The sequence below is a fragment of the Dermacentor albipictus genome, chromosome 9 (assembly GCF_038994185.2).
Source record: "Dermacentor albipictus isolate Rhodes 1998 colony chromosome 9, USDA_Dalb.pri_finalv2, whole genome shotgun sequence".
In the NCBI taxonomy this organism is placed as follows: domain Eukaryota; kingdom Metazoa; phylum Arthropoda; class Arachnida; order Ixodida; family Ixodidae; genus Dermacentor; species Dermacentor albipictus.
In genome coordinates, this window is record NC_091829.1 from 38,610,659 (window position 1) to 38,623,970 (window position 13,312).

Consider the following 13,312-nt stretch of genomic DNA (forward strand, 5'->3'; position numbering starts at 1 on the left):
TATATATATATATATATATATATATATATATATATTCGCCGTCTTTGTACGACCGCACCAATCTGCGCGTTGATTTACTATTGCCGTTTTCCGGGTATTCAGAACGGGGTTCTTATTCGGAAGGCTTCTTAGCTCGTGGGAGGGGGGGGGGGGGGGTGTAACCGTGATTTCTCTATTCAACACGGCAAGCTCGTCCGTATGTTGCCTGACCGTAGTCGAGACTGTATAGTCACAAAGACTAAAAACCACCCGCACCTGCCGCGGTGTAGCTTGCTATATGGCCAGAGCCCTATAAGGACTCTGCTATGGTTATGTGGTAGCGCTGCCAAGATCGAGGTCGCGAATTCGATCCTGCGGCCACGGGGGCCGCATTTCTACGAAGGCAAAAATACGAAAAAACGTTCGCGTATTTGGATTTAGGTAATACTCTTGCTTGGGCTAGTTGGTTCATGCTTGAAGTAGTAAAGGCAAGGTGCAGAAGACCAGGACACAGGAAGAAGAACTAAGTCTATTTTTAATAGTTAGTATTTTATTATAGTTTTTATTTATTTATTTATTCAGTTTACCCTACAGGCTCGGAGGAGCATTGGGTGGGGGGGGGGGGTACAGAAAAATGACAAATAATTAACGCAAAGAAAGGAACTGCATAGTAAGAGAAACAAATAAGTTTGTACATTGGAAAAAAAAGGCACACTGTTAAACATTGGAAAAAATACATACAAATTCAAGGAAATACAATGGAAAACAAAGTCCAAAACAATACAAAGTCGAATACAATACGAAGTCGTACAACAAAGTCAAGCGAACATGAGACGTTCCAAATGTTCACGAAATTTCGCAGGATCTTTTATTGAGACAATATGATGGTCGATAGAGTGCTGGTTTTTACTTCGAAAGTTTTGTGCGCGACTCGGCGTGAATAACCTACATAAGGCAGGCTTGTTGCGAAAATAAACTTAGTTGTGAGTGGCGCCGGTCCTGTTGTTTGTGTTCTTCTTCCTGAGTCCTGGTCTCCTGCGCCCTTGGCTTTACTACTTGGATTTAGGTGCAGGTTAAAGAACCCCACGTGGTGAAAGTTAATAGTTAATCCTGAGTCCGGCACCTCGGCAACCATCATAATCGGATCGTGGTTTTTGGAACGCGAATCTGCAGAGTATAATTTTTAATTTTTCTAAAGTCACACTACAGAGAAACAACAAATCAGTTCATATATATATAACGTGCTCTTTCGAAACGTTCAAAACTCGATTTTCGTTAATTTCTCGGCAAGTAGTTGCTTTTTGATAGAGAAAGCGAAGGCCAATGTTCCTTTTCTTCTTTTATATATGTATATGTATATACATACATTTCACGCCTATAGAACAACTCCGGTGAGTCATTAAGACTTCACGGACTTAAATGTCTTTTCATATTTGGCCTTTTGTGGCGCATTAAGATTCCTTAAAACTTGCTAAGTTTAGTACTTGGCTCCTTTAAGAGACAGCTGTATAACTGATAAATGGATATGTTTTCCCGTTGAACCGACTGTAGTTATAGGTCGCCCGAGTAGAAGCCGTTAAAATCCTTGACGTCACGCCCACATGATGCGCGAACATCAGAACAGCGTCGCTAACCGTCTGTCTTTCCTATTTCTTTTTTGATGAGTGGCTTTTATTTTTGGTATTGCAGAAGCGTAATTTACTAATGCGCCTCTCATCTTGTTCTACTTTTTGTTGTGCCTTTAAACAGCGAAAAAGAAACAAATGAAAGCAAGAAAAGCGAACGGGCGAGATGTGTAGCAAAGATGCCCCTCGGCCCCCTCGCAGCCTAATGATGATTATCATTACTTGTCAGTATCATAAATCAATCATCAATCGGCTCATTGTCCTCGATGGGTAGATCGACATGCCTTGAATGTCAACAATGCCTAGCCTAACCTAACCTAACCTATCTAAAGTGCTATACACATTATTCGGATTATGCCCCATTCCGCAACAAAGGCGTATGACGTCCCTATGCAGAGAACGTAGAGAACGGCATATATAGTCGGCCGCAAAACGTTTACAGGACACGAAACTGTCAAGAAAAAAAAGAATTCTGTGCTGATTTAGGCGTAAATGCGAGGGAAATGCGTGAGCATAACGTGCGTCGCCCCTCTCTTGGAAGCCACGGATTCGTGATTTAAACCGCGCTCACCACATTGCAAAGTGTTTTTCAGAAGCTCGACTTAGGGCCTGCCTTTTTCAGGAGCGAAGTGCATGAGACGGTGGTCCGGATCAGACCACCGTCACTATAATACATGTATACCGCGTCATTGGCTTCCCACACTTCAAACGCAGATTTTTTTTTTTTCCATGTGACACTCCTAATGCAAACGCATTAAAGAAAAGCTGGGTTTCCACGTAGTCCTTTCACGTAGCCGCGAATTTGAAGTTTCATCGTTCACTAATTATATTATACGCGACCTACACAGTGGTCCATTAAATTACAAGCGCCATGGCTGATAAACGGAGTAAAAATTCCCATTCGTCGTGGAACTATCCCGTCCCGTAATGTTTCGTGGCTGGCTCTACATTTAAGTGTGTACATACCGCAATAGGCGTCGTAAAAAATATGCACAGCTTATAAGTGTAAATGCAGTTTTCCGAACATCGTGATCTGTTTTATTACAGATTTAAGAGCTTATAGGATCAATGTCCTGCAGGGGACATAAAGTAGGCTGATGATGATGACGATGATGATGATGAGGCTCGATGTCGTAACATCGTGAAAGTTCCAGATTCTCATTTTTTCCCCCAAAGGATTGGCGGGCGTAAATCAAAGTAATGCTGCCGTAACGCGTGTTTGGGTACTTAATCATTTTCTAATGCCAGAAGTCTGCGTCATCTGGTTTACTTATCAATCAAATGTTTACTGATCATAATTAAATACAAAATAAATTAGATAAAGACAAGACCCCAGAGCTCCTGTCAGTGTTTTGTGAGCGGTCCCAAGATTGAGCAAAAAACTATATTACATCCAAAACAATGGCATAAAGCATAATTAAAGGGGTAGTTTATTAGAAAACCTTATAAGTACGTGTCATACAATAAAACGAAGAAATAAGTAAAGCATTAAAGCAGTATTAAAGTGCAAGCAACTAACACAAAGCAAAAAGGGAAGCCTAATCGGTAGTTAGTTGCAAGGTAAACTTTAAATGGTCAATGATATCCTGCACATCGCTGTGATTAAAATTCAAGTATACGAAGTGTTCGCTTGAATGTGTGAGAATATGTTATTGAGCTGGCGCTGCTTGGTAGCTTGTTCCATAATTTTTGTTGCGGTAAATTAAAACGGAAAGAAACAGTTGATTAGAGGGATTTAATTAGAGTTAGATTAGAATTTGATCTTTTAAAAAGTAGCAGTTTCTCCCGAAAGCCGAAGCATCAATTGCGATAGCAAATTAGTGGAGAGTTATAGGAAGGAAGTATAGTATTTTCTTGGCTGTGTTAGGCTTACTCAGTGGCGTAGCAATAGGAGGGGGGGGGCCGTGGGCCCCGGGTGCAAGGGCCCAGTGTGGGGGGAGGGGGGGTGTCATATACGTCTGAAGACACCCTTTCCGCCGGCTACACCCGGGGGGGGGTGTGACAGAAGACCTATGGGCCCCGGGTGTCAGACGACCTAGCTACGCCACTGGGCTTACTCACTGTATTAACAAGCATATAGTGTCACGCGCGCCCAAGCAGGCATAAGCACATCGCACTCGATGACCGCGAAAACTCGCTGTCAAGACGCTGGAGCGAGGAACCGCGGCAGCCGCAGCGAGCGAATATACTATCGTACTGCGTCTCGCATCGACGCGAACACAGCGCACGGGCGGACTCTGTCCCCGTCGTGGATGGCTTTCAAGATACAGCGGCCCGATAGCAAAGGTGCCCTCACCCACCCTGCCCTCCCGCCAGAGCCTTCCGCGCGACAGAGGACGGTGCGCTTCCTCCCCGCTTTCCTCGCTTACGCGCGCGAGATTGAACCCTGATTGCCGGCTCACACTTGCACTCTTTCACTCGCACATATACATCACCCGCCGCGGTTGCTCAGTGGCTATGGTGTTTGGCTGCTGAGCACGAGGTCGCGGGATCGAATCCCGGCCACGGCGGCCGCATTTCGATGGGGGCGAAATGCGAAAACATCCGTGTACTTAGATTTAGGTGCACGTTAATGAACCCCAGGTGGTCGAAATTTCCGGAGTCCCCCACTACGGCGTGCCTCATAATCAGAAAGTGGTTTTGCCACGTACAACCCCATATATTATTATTATTCGCACATATACAGCATACGGCTCGCGGAGACGATTTTGTCGCCCTTGGACTTTACGCGAAACCTCACGGCGACGGCGACGGCAGAAATGCGCCTGGAGTGTCCATGTAATTGCTATCGCAATTAAGACTAATCTCCTGCGAACTGCATATAAAGTAACAAAAGTATGGGTGATGCTCCTACGAAATCAGCTGGAATCGGGCGTGTGTGATAAGCGATCGAATGTTTGTTGAAGTTAATAGATACCTACGACGTTAGCTTACGATAAAGAAAGTGGGGAGATCAGAAGTCAGACACGAAACTCAGTGCGCAATTGACAGTCTGACAATCGTGCAGCGAATATGCAAATTACGTCGCCACAATAGCATTTTTTTTCTTCAATTCAACAAATTTTATTCGGTTCTGTTCGTCGCTTGCCTGATGAACGTACGTTTGGAATGGAAAGTGAGTGGACCAGGGGTTGTGCCAAAAGCGCCCCCGGCAACTCAGACCGGCGATACGAAATTGACGAATGCAATGGAATGTTTGCAATGTAAAGTCTGAATTGCAGGCTGCTTCGGATTGCAGTTAACCCTCGTTATAACGAACGCTTTATTTATTTATTTTTTTCATGTTCTCGCTTTACTTTGACTAGTTTAGCTTCCCAAAACAAACCGAATACGAGAAACTATGCTTTGAATTCCTAGTGCCACTCCGACAAACCGGGGCTGAGGTAAAAAATAAAAATAAAAGGTAAATTAATGTAACAATAAGAAAAAGAGGGAAGATTGGTTTTCATTTTCTTGAGGAATAACCAATCTTTTTATAACGAATTATGGAAGAAAAATATTAGATTTCATGCACATTGACACGCTCGCTCAGCAAGCCTCTGGTTTTCGTTTAGATGCATCCAAAGTGGGTGAAGTCCGCCTACGATGCTATGAAGAAATCCGTGACCAACGCTGGAGTCTAACCAATGCCTTCCAGCACAGCAGCCCAATGCTCTAATAGTTAGGCCACGATCGCCATTTTTATTTTCTTTATTGCCTCGCATGTCACAGAGCTTGCAAACTCGAAAGAAAAGTGCAACAAGATCATATATACGGTGAGCCGTCAGCTTTTGTTCGCTGATCACTGCACGTTTCTAGGATTTCGGCACGTGTAACAAAGCCTGGGAACTCATTCAGGTACATACGTATACGTCTGCACCTTCTGCACTTCGGTTCTCAAAAAAAAAAAAAGCATTGGCGAACAGGTCTTAACACCAGTACCGACCCGCCGTGGTTGCTCAGTGGCTATGGTGTCGGGCTGCTGAGCACGAGGTCGCGAGATCGAATCCCGGCCACGGCGGCCGCATTTCGATGGGGGCGAATTGCGAAAACACCCGTGTACTTAGATTTGGGTGCACGTTAAAGAACCCCAGGTGGTCGAAATTTCCGGGGTCCTCCACTATATACGGCGTGCCTCATGATCAGAAAGTGGTTTTGGCGCGTAAAGCCCCATATTTTAATTTTTAACACCAGTACCACACATTGTGCGCAACCGTCCGTGTTTGGCGTGTGCCGTGCAGGCCCAGGAGCGTATACAAGATCGAAAGGCACGCATGCTTCTCTCGTACCTATGCAGTCGGTCTACGTCAGGCACGGGCGTCACGTGTCAGTGTGCCACGTGTCAGTGCCTCGCACTCTTCCCTCGCGACAGTTAGAGCTTTGAGACGCCGTGTTAGCGTATACTCATGCCTTCGGGATGGGCCCGCGTTTTGTGAGCCCGACAATAGAGAGCTTTAGACTAGGGGACGCAAGCCGCTTGCGTACGCAAGAAACTAGGGGTCGTGGTACTGCGCATGCGCAGACACCTACGTCACGGTCTGCGCATGCGCAGTACCGTCGCCCCTAATTCGTGCGTACGCAAGCCGCTTGCGTCCCCTAAACTAAAGCTCTCCAATAGCTCCGAACTGGGGGCAAGTCCCCATATATATCGTATATATGCATGTATATCGCACGAGAAAAGGTTTTTTTGGAAGACTATACCCACACTGACACATTGTTGCCCTCGAGTAAAAACCAAGGTTTTCCCGCCCAATTAATGAAAGTAAGGTTTGAAAACGAATACTTCGTCTAAACTGAATCTTATGTTGGTTTCTCAGTCTCCGCTTAACTTGTTATTTACTACTGCGCATTTAATGTCCCCTGTATGATGAATGGAGCTCTCAGAACGGAGCCGTGTTTTTAAGCGCGCGTGCGGCGAACGAAATGCGTTTGTTCCGATTCCCACGCTTGCGTGGTAAATCAACCTCGCAAAAGCGGCCGCTCCGAACGCGCTGACGTTAAAACTGCGTCTTGGTTTTGTAAATGACGATATATATACGTTTCCAACCGTCGCTATGTGCTTAGTGCGAGGGCTTGGGCGACCGTATTTCCCATCCGTCTTCTGTTATGAGGCGCCTTTGCGTTAAGCGGATTGTCGTTGTTGTTGCGCGGATTTTGTGGCCCGCGCGATGATTTACCGCCGGATCCCGAAATGGAGATGTGGGCGGAGCGCGTGGCTGGTCGCATTGTATGTTGGTATATAACAGTTGATTGCAAAAATTTACGGACCACAGGCTCTCCGAAAAAAGAAAATCTCAGTTTCGCCGTAGAGGCGAAGCAATGAATGCGGTAGCAACATGTTAGAATATTACACGAAACGTATAAGACTCGTAGCTGTAGGGGCAGCATGAAGTAAACGTGAGCTGGTGAAATTAAAAAAGAGAGCAGCTGTTGTGCCAGGGGTCCTCTGTTTAAATCCTGCCAGCGAACAATTTCATTTATGTTTATTAATTAAAACCAACGTCTTTCTTAGCGACTTTACCACCACTTTTCCGTATCGACCCTGTTTCAAATCTCTTTCCTGGGCCGATCCCGGAGATAGCGCCCAGCCGCGGTAATATAGTTATACAAATTTAAGATTTGTGATCTGCTATTCCGCGCTTTTAATGTTTAAGTCTGAGAAGACTTAAGAGGAAAGGCGTGCGCCTTAGGTGTTTTGATTCGTGACATTTGTTTGCGGGTTGCCATTCTCGAAATTCTGAGGGATAATTTTGTCAAGAGTAAAAGACCCGGCGTGAGCAACTTTAGTGTTAGGTTGGTGGGACAATATAACCCGCAGATACCGCATGCAATGCAGCAAGGCATTGCGTAAAGTGTACATTTACCTAGTGTTGCTTACACATGCTGTATGATACACTGCGATACTGTTGCCAAGTCATTGTAGGGTGCATCGACCTCTGTCAAGCCTTTCTTCTGGCTTTTTGTCGATGCACCCAACATCCTCATGACGATGTTGAATAAATAATTGAATTGAATTGAATTAAATATATGCGGAACCTCACGGCGACGACGACGGCGAAAATTCGCTTGGAGTCCATATAATTGCTCTTGCAACAAAAATTTGATTTCAAAAATTTTCTTAACTCAGACGCGCAAACTGTAATTGACGAGTGCACTGGAAAGTCCGCGACGCCATGTTTGGACTGCGGTCCTCAATTTAGAGTTGCTTTCATATAGGCGGAAAGTAAAATCGGCTTTGTCGCGGAATTCCTCGTCCGCAAGTTATTTTGCTCAGTGGAGCATACGTCTATGGAGCTGCTCTTGCACATATATAGTCACTCTTTTACGTATAATAGCAGAGAAAGAAGTGAAATACCTACTACTTTTCTTGCCTTTTATTTTCCCATCGTTTCGATGTGTGCACGGTGATTTTAACCTTGAAACAAGAGTAAAATGAAAAATGCAGTATCGATGTTGTTTCTTGCCCCATCTCATTGGTTTGCATGAAGCTATATATGCTCCCGCTATCGCTTAGATCGGCCACTCTCGGCTGAGGGGTTGAGACCTGCGGGCAAAAAAAAAGAAAGAGAGAAAGGAAGGAAGAAAGAAAAAATAATCCGCCTCCATTCCACCCTGTGAAAGTGGATGCGCAGCGAAGCTTCTGCCCAGCCCAACAAACTACTTTACTAGTTTGCAAACTAGTTTGCCCCGCAAACTACTCTACTTCTGCCGACGTTGCACAAGCAGCAGCACCACGAGCGACGCATATACGTCGCGCGCCCACGCACGCACATGTGCGGAAGTGCAGCACGAGTCCTTATTATTCTATGCCATCCGCCAAGCGCAAGTGCCTTATTGAACTAAATGAATTTTTCAAGGTAAATTGTGTCAGAAAATTCGCAAAGTGAAACTTATACACAATCCGCATACATGATAGCATCGGATTGTAATTTGAATATATGAGAAAACGTGATAACTCAAACCCAAAGCCCTTTTCCAGCTGCCGTATATTGGCGGTACTGTTTTTTTTTTTTCCTTCTTGGGCTGAGCGCTGACCGAGAAATCCCGACCAACTAGAGGCTAACAGTTTCGCTGTAAAAGAAAGAAAGAAAGAATAATTGTGCGTGGTTATAGCATGCTTCACGGTATCTAAACACTGCCGAAAAGGCATTCCGCCCCCATAGTTCCGTCCCATGTCGAGCAGACGGACATCGCTGTAGCCTCTGTACTACATTATAATTATGAACTCCGATGCTGTGTAAATTGTCGGCAGACTTCAAGGATTTCCCTTCTTCAGGGACTCATCCGTTTATAGTGTAGAAAGAATATGTAATACACACTGTGCGCACACAGACGTCGTCCATTTCCTTCAGTTTAATTAATTCTAGTATACATAGAGTTCTGTTGGATCTGGAGGATAATCCCAATTGCTGCCCCCCAGATTCTTGGACCTTGCCATTGGCTGCGGGAGTTGGCCGAGGTTGAGGAGGACGTCGGGATAAAAACTGGAGGTTTATTTACATTATTTACAGTGAGAGTACAAAGAAATTAACAGTCATAAAGTCATTGCAGGCCGGCAGCAACTCGGACGCTGCGGCCCGTGGCAAGAAGCTCGAAAGAGTTCAATGAAGGAATGCTCCCTTGCTGCTCCCGGTCTCTGGCTTTTAACCCTTTCGGTGTCTCGAAGTCACGTCACGTTCGGCCTATCGGCGAGCCCGCTCAGGTGGCGTCATTTTCGGCCAATGGTAGGCGCCCGTGCGATTGTGTCACACCCGGCGCAGAGGGTCGCTCCTTATATAGGCCCAATTGTCCGAGGGCTTACTTCTCTCTGCGGTATTGCCTTCCTGGCTTGCAACTGCCTTCACAAAGGCGGATGGGGGGATTGCTGCCAGGGCTCCACGGTGCATTACAGCCGTCTTGCCTCGGGACTCACGTTACCTGGAACCGTGCCAGGCTCCCGCTACACTTTCCGGAAGAGTCAAGCAGTGAATAGCTCCACCTGCGGCGCACGAGGTGGGGGACGCCAACTTGTTTGCACGTGCCGCGCCTCGGGAACGTGGTGGATGTGCTTCTGCGCTCCTTAATTAGCGGTGACGCGATTCGATGTGGTCTGGTGAACTCGAAGGAGGCTCAGGAGAAGGTCCCGTATCTAACAGTTCCAAACTGGTTGTTTTTAGGAAGGATGCGCGTAAAAATGCTGACAGAAGCCGCAAGACCACGGGCTTTCAACAGATCGGATAGTAAGATGTCTCTAGATGCCGCTAGACTGCCCAGATAAGTCATACTTAGCCTACCGCGCCGTTACGGCAAGGCGGAGTGTATGAATGCGTTTGTAGCGACCAATGTGACCGCAAGTACAGTCGCCTTCGGTACAAGCTGCAACACGATGCCCGTGGCCGAAGGAACCCCAAGACTTCACGGGCGGTGCCGACACGCGAAAAATTGAGAACGCCCTTCCAATTACTGGCATTTATTATAGAATCAATTTTTTTTGTTTCGTATCATTTTTTGGTAAACAGCTAAACATTTTTTTCGTTTGCCGGTGCCGCCGTGAAGTCTTCTTCGACCACGGGCGCCGTGTCGCAGCTCACGTTGAGCGCAACCGTACGTGAAGAGCGTACACTCGTTGCTGCCCGCCGTCCGAGCAGCAAAACAAGCCCGGACCTCTGGAGCCAGGCCACAGCTGTGCCGAACCACGTTGGAAGCAAACGTTAAAGCTAAGCCCCGACAGGAAATAAGCGAGGGTTCAGAGTGCAGGGGGGAGGAAGGGTGTGAAAGGGAAGTGGCGTAACGACTTGAGCCAGGTGGCGACCGCAGACATCCAGTTCTCTCTCTCTCTCTCTCTCAACCTTAGAAGATATTCGCGTATCGTCTGTTTGCGCGCTAACCTAGTTAGCGCCGTCTCTGGAGCACCGTTCTGTAAACCGTCGTGCCTCTGCGAGTCTGGAAAACGGTTTCTCCAGGGTCGAGGTCGTTTGTTTTTGCCTTTTGTGTGCCGCCGAGAAAGGGCGTGTAACCGGGTGCCTGCGCTGTTCCTTCTATTCCTGTCCGAGGCAAACGCAAAGGTTGTTTCTCAGCAGCCATCGAAAGCAGTGTGGGTGTTTCTGTTACTCTCTTGAAACGCACGTCTTTCGCTTGTTCCTCTTTATTTCTCCTTTTGTTTTATTTCTTGGGAGCCCGCTATTATTTTCGGCCCCCGATTCGGCATCGGCCTTGGCGTATTCATTCACGGTGTCGTTAAAGCGCCTTACCTGTCACATATGCTACGCCGCGTTTTACGTCTCGAAATGACGGTTTAAACGTGGTAAACTTAACGCGTAGCCAGTAGCATTTTTGTTACTCTGGGGCGAGCTTTCGGTTGTGGATTGTTCCGCGAACCATTCACTAAATAACTCAGTATCATACCGGTTGAGCTTTACCTCAGATAACGTTTAACTGCATTCATGTGGAAATGTACTCTCCGTGGCCAGAATTGGAGATGAACAAGCTGTCCTCATTCCCCTAGATGTGGTATATTACAGGGTTAATTGGCACGCAAACATACCCGCGAGAATGCTTTGCAGAATGGCTATAGTTGGTCTTCGACATCTAAGTAGCGCCGTACAGGCCTGCTATAAATATTGTTTCCCACTAACCTGTACACTGCAAGTGTCTCTAAAGTCAGCTGTTGTCGGAGGACGTTAAATTGTGCGTTTGGCGTGACTGTGCAGACATAGTTTTCAGATCTAGCTTTCAAGCCATCCAAGCCTCGCTTAATTTCTTCTTCTTTTTTCTTTCTTTTTCTTTTTTTTTTTGAAGTACAGGCCTGGATACTGGGTTGTAAGTAGAGTTGCCCGTTTTGTGTTTTGACTCCTCCTCCTCCTGTCATCATCGTCACCCATTTTGTTCCTATTTCATTCTGTATTCCGCTTCCCCCAGACCAGAGCGGAGTCGCTGGCTAGAGGAATGTAGGTCAAATTTACTTCTCTGCCTTTCTTCGAATTAAACTTCCTTTTTTCTCTCTGCACTCGGAAATAGACCCACCGTTGCCCCTGGGCCGAACACGTGGCCGGATAATTAGTTTTACGACCGGTAAATTAGCACTTCTTCAATACCGGAAACGCCATCAGTGCGACTGCGAGTGGTATCTTGCAGTTGGAGAATATACACAACCACTATTAGCGTCGTGCGTGCAATCCGTTTACGAAAGGTTCAGCGAGAACACGAGACAACAGATAGATTAATCCGCAACAGCAATCCCTAATACTCTGATACATGCAGGCGCGTCTTGCGCCGAGCGACTAGGCTTAACATTTGTTAGACGGCGAAAACATACGCGTGTCAGTATGTTGCTTCCGCAACCTTCCCCAATGTACGTATGTGCTACGAGGTTAGGACACCGCTTCCGAGTTGCCATCGGTTCTATTATTCTTTTTAAATATTTTTTTACTGCGTGTTCCACAGTTTTTTTATAACGCTTGTGCTTGCCTAGAATTCAGCAGATATACTTATTACGGCACCGACACCCATCCGCACCCATCCGCAAGCAGGGGCGCATCGTCTCTGCAACCATTTGCACTCTTCTAGTCCTGGTAACTGCGTATTAGCAGTGGTTTGAATTCGATGCATTGTAACTGTACTATGGCTGCAGCCTCTCTCAAACTCGACCACTCCCGCTCGGATCTCAACAAACGTACGGCCAAGCTGCGCCTCTGTGTGAACGCCGAGAGCGATAGGCTAAATTTAGCTCCGATTGCGTGATGACGTGACACCAGCGTCATCTGTAGACGCAACACATGCATGTTGGAGTACTGACTTCGCTCCTCTACACAACGATACCAAAAATAAGGCGCGGGGGTAGTACGGATGAAAAGATATAAGCGTCGATATAGGACGATATAAGCTAGTTTTCGTTACACACGGGATTATACAGCAAGCGGCACCCTCTGACCGATTTTAAAGACCGTTACACGTCAACATTTCACATCCGGTGTGAAAGATACTCTATGCAAGACACGACGGTCCCGCTGCACTCTAAAAACGGTTGCACCCTTTGGGGTGTATATTTGCCACGAAACAATAATCGTCATCTGTTTTGCTTGCGTTTCCTTTCTTGAAAACGCTGCGCTCGATACTTTCCTGTCGGGAATGCTGTGTCATGCTGATGACGCGCATGCCGTTCGTTACTGGGAAGTACCGGGCTCGCAGAGTTAAATAAAGGAAATGCGGGCAAGACAGATGACGATTATTGTTCCGTGGCAAATATACACCCCAAAGGGTGCAACTATTTTTAGAGTGTATAGGGTGCAGAAAGATGATTGTTGCGCCGGCCATCGGATGAAGTAACGACCGCACTTGATTAACGCTGTTCTGTGGTTTCGTGGTTATAGGTTTCGCTGCCAGGCACGTTTGGATCTCGGAAGGCCGTGCTTTTGCTGGCTGCATACACCGGAATACATTGCAGATTCTGAAACACGTCACTGACGCCATGTTTTGAACGTCACTTATATGAAAGGCGCCGGATGTAGTTTGAGGCTCTGGATTATTTCCCGACCACCGGGGGCTCCATTTACACGTGCACCCATAGGGGGCGGGAAAGTAGCACTTTTTTGCCGGAGACGTTTACGTTTTCGATATACTATCCCTAATTCCAAAGGCCACTGACTTTGCCGTGACACGGTCAGCCTTCACACTGCGTAACTCAGTGACACATCCAACAAAACATGTTCAAGGCGGTGCTTTTAGCCAACGAACGTTGAGTATATGCAGCG

At 46.6% G+C, this 13,312-nt stretch overlaps 1 protein-coding gene across 7 annotated transcripts in view; it reads left to right on the forward strand.

Annotated features, from left to right (window-relative positions):
* Cpes (Ceramide phosphoethanolamine synthase) overlaps window positions 1-13,312 on the forward strand; it is a 74,980-nt gene that overhangs the window by 25,712 nt on the left and 35,956 nt on the right. The window contains exons 1-2 of one of the 7 annotated variants that reach the window (XM_065449934.2): window positions 10,476-10,656; window positions 11,366-11,381. The exons of 4 other annotated variants lie outside the window; for them this stretch is intronic. The gene's annotated coding sequence lies outside the window, so the exon portion shown is untranslated. Of the gene's footprint in view, window positions 1-10,475; window positions 10,657-11,360; window positions 11,382-13,312 lie in introns of those variants that run through there. 2 more of the 7 variants (XM_065449932.2, XM_065449935.1) reach the window with 2 other exon arrangements.